The sequence below is a fragment of the Lepidochelys kempii genome, chromosome 5, assembly GCF_965140265.1.
Source record: "Lepidochelys kempii isolate rLepKem1 chromosome 5, rLepKem1.hap2, whole genome shotgun sequence".
In the NCBI taxonomy this organism is placed as follows: Eukaryota; Metazoa; Chordata; order Testudines; family Cheloniidae; genus Lepidochelys; species Lepidochelys kempii.
The window spans coordinates 2,781,949-2,790,830 of NC_133260.1; the positions used below are offsets into that span (position 1 = coordinate 2,781,949).

Consider the following 8,882-nt stretch of genomic DNA (forward strand, 5'->3'; position numbering starts at 1 on the left):
GGGCTGGGATCAGTGCTCAGGAGATCCCATCTGCTCTGAGACAGGTGAGCAGGTCCATGGTGGGAAGGTGCCAGGGGCTGGGGGTGAGAGCTGGCTGCGGTGGGGGGCTCTGCAGGGCATGGAGAGGGGCTGGGATCAGTGCTCAGGAGATCCCATCTGCTCTGAGACAGGTGAGCAGGTCCATGGTGGGAAGGTGCCAGGGGCTGGGGGTGAGAGCTGGCTGCGGTGGGGGGCTCTGCAGGGCATGGAGAGGGGCTGGGATCAGTGCTCAGGAGATCCCATCTGCTCTGAGACAGGTGAGCAGGTCCATGGTGGGAAGGTGCCAGGGGCTGGGGGTGAGAGCTGGCTGCGGTGGGGGGCTCTGCAGGGCATGGAGAGGGGCTGGGATCAGTGCTCAGGAGATCCCATCTGCTCTGAGACAGGTGAGCAGGTCCATGGTGGGAAGGTGCCAGGGGCTGGGGGTGAGAGCTGGCTGCGGTGGGGGGCTCTGCAGGGCATGGAGAGGGGCTGGGATCAGTGCTCAGGAGATCCCATCTGCTCTGAGACAGGTGAGCAGGTCCATGGTGGGAAGGTGCCAGGGGCTGGGGGTGAGAGCTGGCTGCGGTGGGGGGCTCTGCAGGGCATGGAGAGGGGCTGGGATCAGTGCTCAGGAGATCCCATCTGCTCTGAGACAGGTGAGCAGGTCCATGGTGGGAAGGTGCCAGGGGCTGGGGGTGAGAGCTGGCTGCGGTGGGGGGCTCTGCAGGGCATGGAGAGGGGCTGGGATCAGTGCTCAGGAGATCCCATCTGCTCTGAGACAGGTGAGCAGGTCCATGGTGGGAAGGTGCCAGGGGCTGGGGGTGAGAGCTGGCTGCGGTGGGGGGCTCTGCAGGGCATGGAGAGGGGCTGGGATCAGTGCTCAGGAGATCCCATCTGCTCTGAGACAGGTGAGCAGGTCCATGGTGGGAAGGTGCCAGGGGCTGGGGGTGAGAGCTGGCTGCGGTGGGGGGCTCTGCAGGGCATGGAGAGGGGCTGGGATCAGTGCTCAGGAGATCCCATCTGCTCTGAGACAGGTGAGCAGGTCCATGGTGGGAAGGTGCCAGGGGCTGGGGGTGAGAGCTGGCTGCGGTGGGGGGCTCTGCAGGGCATGGAGAGGGGCTGGGATCAGTGCTCAGGAGATCCCATCTGCTCTGAGACAGGTGAGCAGGTCCATGGTGGGAAGGTGCCAGGGGCTGGGGGTGAGAGCTGGCTGCGGTGGGGGGCTCTGCAGGGCATGGAGAGGGGCTGGGATCAGTGCTCAGGAGATCCCATCTGCTCTGAGACAGGTGAGCAGGTCCATGGTGGGAAGGTGCCAGGGGCTGGGGGTGAGAGCTGGCTGCGGTGGGGGGCTCTGCAGGGCATGGAGAGGGGCTGGGATCAGTGCTCAGGAGATCCCATCTGCTCTGAGACAGGTGAGCAGGTCCATGGTGGGAAGGTGCCAGGGGCTGGGGGTGAGAGCTGGCTGCGGTGGGGGGCTCTGCAGGGCATGGAGAGGGGCTGGGAATGGCTGGCGCAGTGAGGGGCGGTGAGGGGCTGGGCTGAGGCAGGGAGGGATTGTTCCAGTGGGAGGCAATAGACCCAGCCCTGGCACCATGGGCACCTTCCTGCTGGCAGCTCCGACCTGTAAAACAATTGCTCCCGGCCCTGCCCCCTTCAGAGCTGCCCTCCCTGCCAGGTCCCACTCCTACCCCGCCAGCCCCTGAACTCGCACCACATGGGCTCCCCACGCTCCGCCCCAGCCTGGCCAGGGCTCCCTGGACCCTGGCATGGAGTCGCTGGGGCTGGTCCCTTGTCCTGAAATCCCAGTCCGGAATCTGGAGGGGCCACGTCCCGGGATCCCCCCTGCTGCCTGGAGAGGAGAGGGGGTGGCGGGGTGCTGCACTGAGACTTCCTGCCTCCCTGTGCCCGCTGCGGAAGGACAGTTTGCAGGGCTGGGATCAGGCACCGTTTCCGTCAGCAACTAGTCCAGGCCTGGGCCCCCTAACCCCGCCTGCCAGGGGCCCTCAGCCCTGACCTGCAGCTCCCTGCCCTCCCCAGCTAGTCCCCGCTCCGGCCCCTCTGCTCAACCCTGACTACGCCGGCCCTGCTGGAGCTGTGCTAACTGGGATTTGAGCAGCCGGTCTCCAGCAGAGTGCACAGCCCCCCCCCACCCCGTGTCGTTCCCCAGCCACCTACGCCCAGGAATCTGCCCCCACCCCCCACAACTACAAACCACTGACCCAGCCCCCAACGCAAATCGATGGGTCCTAGGCCCCAGAGCCCCCGCCCCACTGCACCATTAAGGTCAATGCATCACCCCTGCTCCCTGAGCTACAATCCATTCACCTTCAGCCCCCTCTGCTCCCCAGGCCAGTCACTGCCCCGGCCCAGCCGAAATCCCGCTGACCCCCAAGCATCTGTCGGTGTGCTGTCTTAGGGCTGTGAGAAAGAGGGCTGGGTTGTTATGGTCAGGTTTTGGAGCACAGGGCTCGTTTGTTATGGTAGGGTTGTGAGCATGGGCTGGGTTGTTATTGTCAGGAGGAGAGCCCAGGACTGGGTTGCTATGGTAGGGTTGTGAGCCCGGCGCTGGGTTGTCATGGTAGGGTTGTGAGCCCAGGGCTGGGTTGTTATTGTCAGGCGGAGAGCCCAGCGCTGGGTTATTATGGTAGGGTTGTGAGCCCAGCGCTGGGTTGTCATGGTAGGGTTGTGAGCCCAGGGCTGGGTTGTTATTGTCAGGCGGAGAGCCCAGCGCTGGGTTGTCATGGTAGGGTTGTGAGTACAGGGCAGGGTTGTTATGGTAGGGTTGTGAGCACAGGGCGGGGTTGTTATTGTCAGGGGAGGGCTGGGTTGTTATGGTAGGGTTGTGAGCCCAGCGCTGGGTTGTTATGGTTGGGTTGTGAGCCCAGGGCTGGGTTGTCATGGTAGGGTTGTGAGCACAGGGCGGGGTTGTTATGGTAGGGTTGTGAGCCCAGCGCTGGGTTGTCATGGTAGGGTTGTGAGCACAGGGCGGGGTTGTTATGGTAGGGTTGTGAGCCCAGCGCTGGGTTGTCATGGTAGGGTTGTGAGCACAGGGCGGGGTTGTTATGGTAGGGTTGTGAGCCCAGCGCTGGGTTGTCATGGTAGGGTTGTGAGCACAGGGCGGGGTTGTTATGGTAGGGTTGTGAGCCCGGCGCTGGGTTGTCATGGTAGGGTTGTGAGCACAGGGCGGGGTTGTTATTGTCAGGCGGAGAGCCCAGGGCTGGGTTGTTATGGTAAGGTTGTGAGCCCAGCGCTGGGTTGTCATGGTAGGGTTGTGAGCCCAGCGCTGGGTTGTCATGGTAGGGTTGTGAGCACAGGGCGGGGTTGTTATTGTCAGGCGGAGAGCCCAGGGCTGGGTTGTTATGGTAGGGTTGTGAGCCCAGCGCTGGGTTGTCATGGTAGGGTTGTGAGCACAGGGCGGGGTTGTTATTGTCAGGCGGAGAGCCCAGGGCTGGGTTGTTATGGTAGGGTTGTGAGCACAGGGCGGGGTTGTTATTGTCAGGCGGAGAGCCCAGGGCTGGGTTGTTATGGTAGGGTTGTGAGCCCAGCGCTGGGTTGTCATGGTAGGGTTGTGAGCACAGGGCGGGGTTGTTATTGTCAGGCGGAGAGCCCAGGGCTGGGTTGTTATGGTAGGGTTGTGAGCACAGGGCGGGGTTGTTATTGTCAGGCGGAGAGCCCAGGGCTGGGTTGTTATGGTAAGGTTGTGAGCCCAGCGCTGGGTTGTCATGGTAGGGTTGTGAGCCCAGCGCTGGGTTGTCATGGTAGGGTTGTGAGCACAGGGCGGGGTTGTTATTGTCAGGCGGAGAGCCCAGGGCTGGGTTGTTATGGTAGGGTTGTGAGCACAGGGCGGGGTTGTTATTGTCAGGCGGAGAGCCCAGGGCTGGGTTGTTATGGTAGGGTTGTGAGCCCAGCGCTGGGTTGTCATGGTAGGGTTGTGAGCACAGGGCGGGGTTGTTATTGTCAGGCGGAGAGCCCAGGGCTGGGTTGTTATGGTAAGGTTGTGAGCCCAGCACTGGGTTGTTATGGTAGGGTTGTGAGCCCGGCGCTGGGTTGTTTGAACCCCGCCCCCTGCTCCGTCCCCACTCCAGTAACTGGGCCTGGCCCATACGTCTGTCACTAGTGCAAAGGGCGGCTCACAGCTGGCGTCTGCATGGGGCCCTCTGGGCTTTCTGTGCCGCAGGCTCCCTGGAGCCGGGAGGGAAGGAGCTTCTCTCTTGCCCTGCCTGCCCCAGCCCCCTCGGGGGAAAGCCCCTGGGAAGGAGGGAAGCCAGCGTCTAGCTACTGAGATCTCCGTGCTGGGTCTGTCAGACAGCGGGGCGGGGCTGGCAGTCCCAGCAGCCGGGCTGCCCCTGGGGCTGGCGTCTCCTCCAGCTGCTCCGCCTGGTCTGGGTGCAGCTCCCCTCCCTCCTTGGGCCTCCCCAGGGCTGCAGCCTGTTGCAGGGTTACAGCCTCGCAGGCACCGCCGGGTAACGTGCCGGCTAAACGTGGGCACTGCTCCTGCCCGCTACGGGCTGCCATGTCAGGGCGGCTCCCTCGTCTGACAGCCCACGGCTAGAGGAGATCCCCAGCTGGGCAGGCCCGCGTCTCCCTGACGGAGGGCATACGCTCTGCCCCTGCCAGGGCGCAGCGACGGTGTCCATGCCAGGGCAGCTGCTCCCACTATACTGGGTGAGGGGTGCATGCGGGGAAGCACATGGCAGCCAGACGCCCAGGCTGGCGCACGGTGGAGAGGGGAAAGATGCCCTCCTGCTGCCTACCCCGAATCCCCGCATGGGAGCAGGGCCCTGCGCTGGCCGGGGGAGAGTGCGGCTGGAGGCAGGTGGCCTGTGTCTCGAGGAGGAGGCTGCAGTGGCTTGAGGAGGAGGATGCAGCTGGGGTGCCCTGTCCAACGTGGCGCTGTGCCGGTGGCTGTCACTGAGTGCCCCGGAGGGGAGCAGGCCACGGGACGGTCACTGCTCTGTTATACGGCGCCCGGAGCTCGCCGGCTCCCTCCGGTCCAGGCATGCGCCCTGCCCCTCTCTCGGCTCTGCCAGTCACCCGCCACCCATCCCTTCACCCCTCGCTTTTCCCCACTGGAGCCCGGGGGTACCCGGCCTCCTGGCTCACGGGGCTGGCATGTGTGCCGGGCAATGAGGGTGTGGAGGGGAGGCTGCAGTCAAAGGCTGGGGAGGGCTGGGCTAGGGCTGCCCTGGGAGGGCACTGGGGGCGAGCGGGAGAGAGCCAGGAAGAGCTGCTGAGCGCGAGGTGTGGCCAGCTGGGGAAGCAGGGAGCCGGGAGCACTGAGCGCGGGGTGCCCAAGTCCTGATGGGCACAGCCCTGCCGTGGGTCCCGGGGGAAGGAAGGGCTGGGAGCAAGTCACCGCGCTGCGCTCTCTGGATTCCAGCCGACGCTGGCCGGGCAAGGAAAGGGCTGAGGTGGGCACCTGGAGCCCGTGATGCTGCCCCAGGGCCGAGGTGCCCGGCCCCAGTTGGGCCAGACGGACAGACAGACTTCAGGCCAGGAAAAGCTCCAGAAGTGGCTCTGGGCGATGGCCCAGGGGGTGGAAGTGTGGGGAGCCTGGGGCTGGAAAGGAGACAGGGTCTCAGGGCCCATTGTCCCCCCAGCTGGGCTCAGGGCGATTCCCTCACAGCCGTGGGGCTGGGAGAGGCCTGCAGTCTCCTCTGTAGCATCCAGCGTTTGCCCCTTCTTGGAGCCTGGGGAGCAGGCAGCATGGGCCAGTAGCCTGCGCCGGTTGGCAGGGGGTAGGAGGCTGGGCTAGCATTCCTGGGAAGCCAAAGAGGGTGCTCCCCGCACCCTCTGCTCCTGCTTCCTGGTGGCCCCTGGGTCTGGTCACCCGACGCGGTCCTGCTCGCCGCTTGCACTGGGGCCGGGGTGCTGCAGAGTCGCCTGTGGGGGCGGGGGAGGCAGAAGGACTGACCAGCAGCCGTGCCAGGCCCGTGCAGTGCAGTTGGTGCCAGGCTGCTGGCCCCCTTTGCTTGGCCCGGGCGTGGGCGTGGGCAGGGGCAGGCAGGCCTGCGCAGCTGAGCAAAGGTGGGTTCTGGAGGCAGCGCTGAGGGGCCCAGGATGCTATTTCCACTGGCTCTGACTGCCCCCCGCCTTGGCACTGAGTTGCACCGGGACCCAAGTGGCAGCCCCGGGGGCACAGGGGCACAGCCGGTGCCCATGCTGCCCCTGTTATGTGGCTAGCCGGGGATTCTAGCCCCGGGGCTGCCCGCCGGCACCTTCCCCAGCGCTCAGGTCACTCGGACAAGATTCAAGCAGCGGCCGGAAGGGAAGGGCTGGAGCGGCTTGAATTGGGGCATTTCCAGGCTGCTGAGCGAGCTTGCAGCAAGGCAGCCGATGGGGCTCAGGGCAGCCTGGCACCCTGGCCCTGGGGCAGGAGGCTCGGCTCTGCGGGCTCAGAGAGCAGGAGATTTTGTGGTTCTGTCGCACGTCTCCATCTCCCAGAGGGCGGCAGAAATACCAAGACCGCACAGTCCCCTCCTCTGCAGCATACTCAGCATCCCCCCCGGCACGGAGCTCCCACGCCCACCCGCCCTTAGGAGACCTCCTCAGCCCAGCACCCACATCGGGACCCTGCACCCAAGGGAGAGAGCCAACGGACTGGCCCCGGTGTCTGACTTTCCGCCCCAAGGCAACACCAAGGCCAGTCCCCCACAGCTCAGACCAGCTCTGAACCCCTGCTCCCCACTGCCAGCGAGAGGGGTGCCAGTCCTGGAGAGGAAGGGGGCCAGCAGGGTGAAGTGCCCCACCCTGTCACTAACGAGTTCCCGAACGCTCTCCGCCGTGCATTCGCAGCAGGCTCGGCGCTGCTCCCCCGACGGAGGCTACGCCCCACTTACCGGGGTGGGGATCCGGACGCGCCGCAGCACGAGCCCTAAGGAGCTGCCCGCACGGTGCCCATTCCGTCTGCTTCTCCCAACAGCCTCCTCCTTGCCCGCCTTCACTGCGTCCCTGGCGGGGCTCCCTCGCTGCCCCGGAGAGGCGATGCCTGTGGATGGAGAAGGGAGGCTGGTACCCGGAGCGGATGCTGCTGGAGGATGCGGGAGGAGGAAGATGCTGGCAGCTGGTGGCCGAGGCTAGCGCGCACGCAGGCAAAGAGAAAGCGGGGCTGAGCAGATGCCGCCTGGCTTGCTGGCCCCGTACCAGCTACGGCCTCAGCTGCGCTAGGCTCCTCGCTGGGAGAGGAAGCGGGTTTTTAACCATTCTGACGTTTGCTGGGAGATACCAATGAAATCCTTCCCCACGTCTCCTCTCCGGCTCCCAGGCTGAGCTGCTTTCATTAGTGACAACCTCAAGGACTGCAGCGCCAGGACTGCATCCACTCAGGAAAGAGAGGAGCAAGGTCAGCCCAGCCTCTCCCCACCCCGCCCAGCCCCAGCCCTGGAGATCCGGCAGCTTTTGGGTGCTTTAACCCTTCCCCGCCTAGCAGAGGTACCTTCACAGAGCCGGAGCAGCAGAGACGGAAAGGCAGGGGGCTCCCCAGCCCATGCCCCAGTGGCCAGGGCAGGCCCAGCACGCCCGGAGTACACCGACTGGCCTCTGCCGCATGTCAGCTGGTCTGGGGGGCGTCTCTGGGAACATGTGCATTGGCCATTCTCCCTTGCAGAGCTGGGATCAAATCCCAGGCTAGGTCACAAGTGAAATGAGTTTGGTGGATTCTCATCCTTCTGAATGGGCCATGGTACCCAAGAGCACAGGGTTGGCCACACGAGGGAGTAACAGGGGGAGGACTAGGACTGGAGGCCAGGATGGAAGGGCACTGACTGAGATGGTGATGGGGGTCTGTGAGCACAGGGCTGGGGCAGCAGGGGGCAGGATGTAGGGACACTGGCAGAGCTGGGGAGTCAGCACCAGCCTGGGGCTGATTCATGCCCCCCACTCCCCGCAGGGCTTCCCCAGCAGCTTCTTCCCTCTCTGCTCTGCACCAGAATCCAGCCCCTCACACTTCCGGGGCAGAACTGCAGTGGGGCGGTGCGAACAGAGGGGCAGCAGGACAGACCCACACTCCAAACCTCCTCTGGGCCAAAGGAACCAGTTCAAGGCCAGGCAGGAACGGGCGCTCCCAGGAGAGCGCGGGAGGGAGGGAGGGAGCCTGAAGGACATGGGGGATATGGGGCAGTGGGTCCCAGCTGACCCCTGTGACTGTCCTGTAGATTCTCCCCTGGAGGCAGAGGAGAGACATGGCTGCTTCCAGCCCACTGGCCAACTCATCGCTCTCCCATGCAACTGCTAAAACACCATCTGCGTCCCCGTCCCCCCCCATACACAGCAGCGCTGCTCATGACCCATCATCCCAACGCTTCCCACATCCTTCCCAGGCTGCCCACTCAGGGCTCACCCACCCACCTGCCGCGGAAATGCACCCACCTCTGGGGTGGACGGCATGCGACAGAGTTTGGGCCAGGACGTGCAGAGGAATCCCACGTCTGAGTGAAGCTGAAGTGGGGACTGAGGGAGGCAGAAAGTAACCGCACACGCGGGGACTGGCCAGGACGCTGCAATCACAGATTCCCTTCTGATCCCAGTGACAGCACCGGGACAGGAGCTGTGCTCAGCTCCCTCAGAGGGACGGCACCATGGCACTGCCTGGGGCACCGGGCACAGTATTATTCAGTGGGTCACATGTCCACTACTTGCCACCCTGCTCCCTGCAGCCCAGCGCCCCCTAGCACTGCACCGGGCACAGCACGGATTCTGAGGGGAGCCCCCCCTCACCCCACTCCCTGCACACCTGGATATTCCTTGGCACTGTCTCCTCCAAGCCCCGCCAGGCTCAGCACCTGCAAACTGACAAGCTCCGACCCCAAGCTGGCCACACGGGAGGCAACCCCTGACTGGGGGTGTCACGGAGTCCCCGGGCGATG

General features: G+C 64.9%; 1 protein-coding gene across 6 annotated transcripts in view; it reads right to left on the reverse strand.

Moving 5' to 3' along the window:
• The window catches only part of PHF24 (PHD finger protein 24), a 43,961-nt gene extending 36,411 nt beyond the window's left edge, over positions 1-7,550 (reverse strand). For 2 of the 6 annotated variants that reach the window (XM_073343333.1, XM_073343334.1), the window contains exon 1: positions 6,858-7,326. The gene's annotated coding sequence lies outside the window, so the exon portion shown is untranslated. Of the gene's footprint in view, positions 1-6,857; positions 7,327-7,453 lie in introns of those variants that run through there. The other 4 variants (XM_073343335.1, XM_073343336.1, XM_073343338.1 and 1 more) reach the window with 4 other exon arrangements.
• Between the last annotated feature and the right edge of the window lie 1,332 nt (positions 7,551-8,882).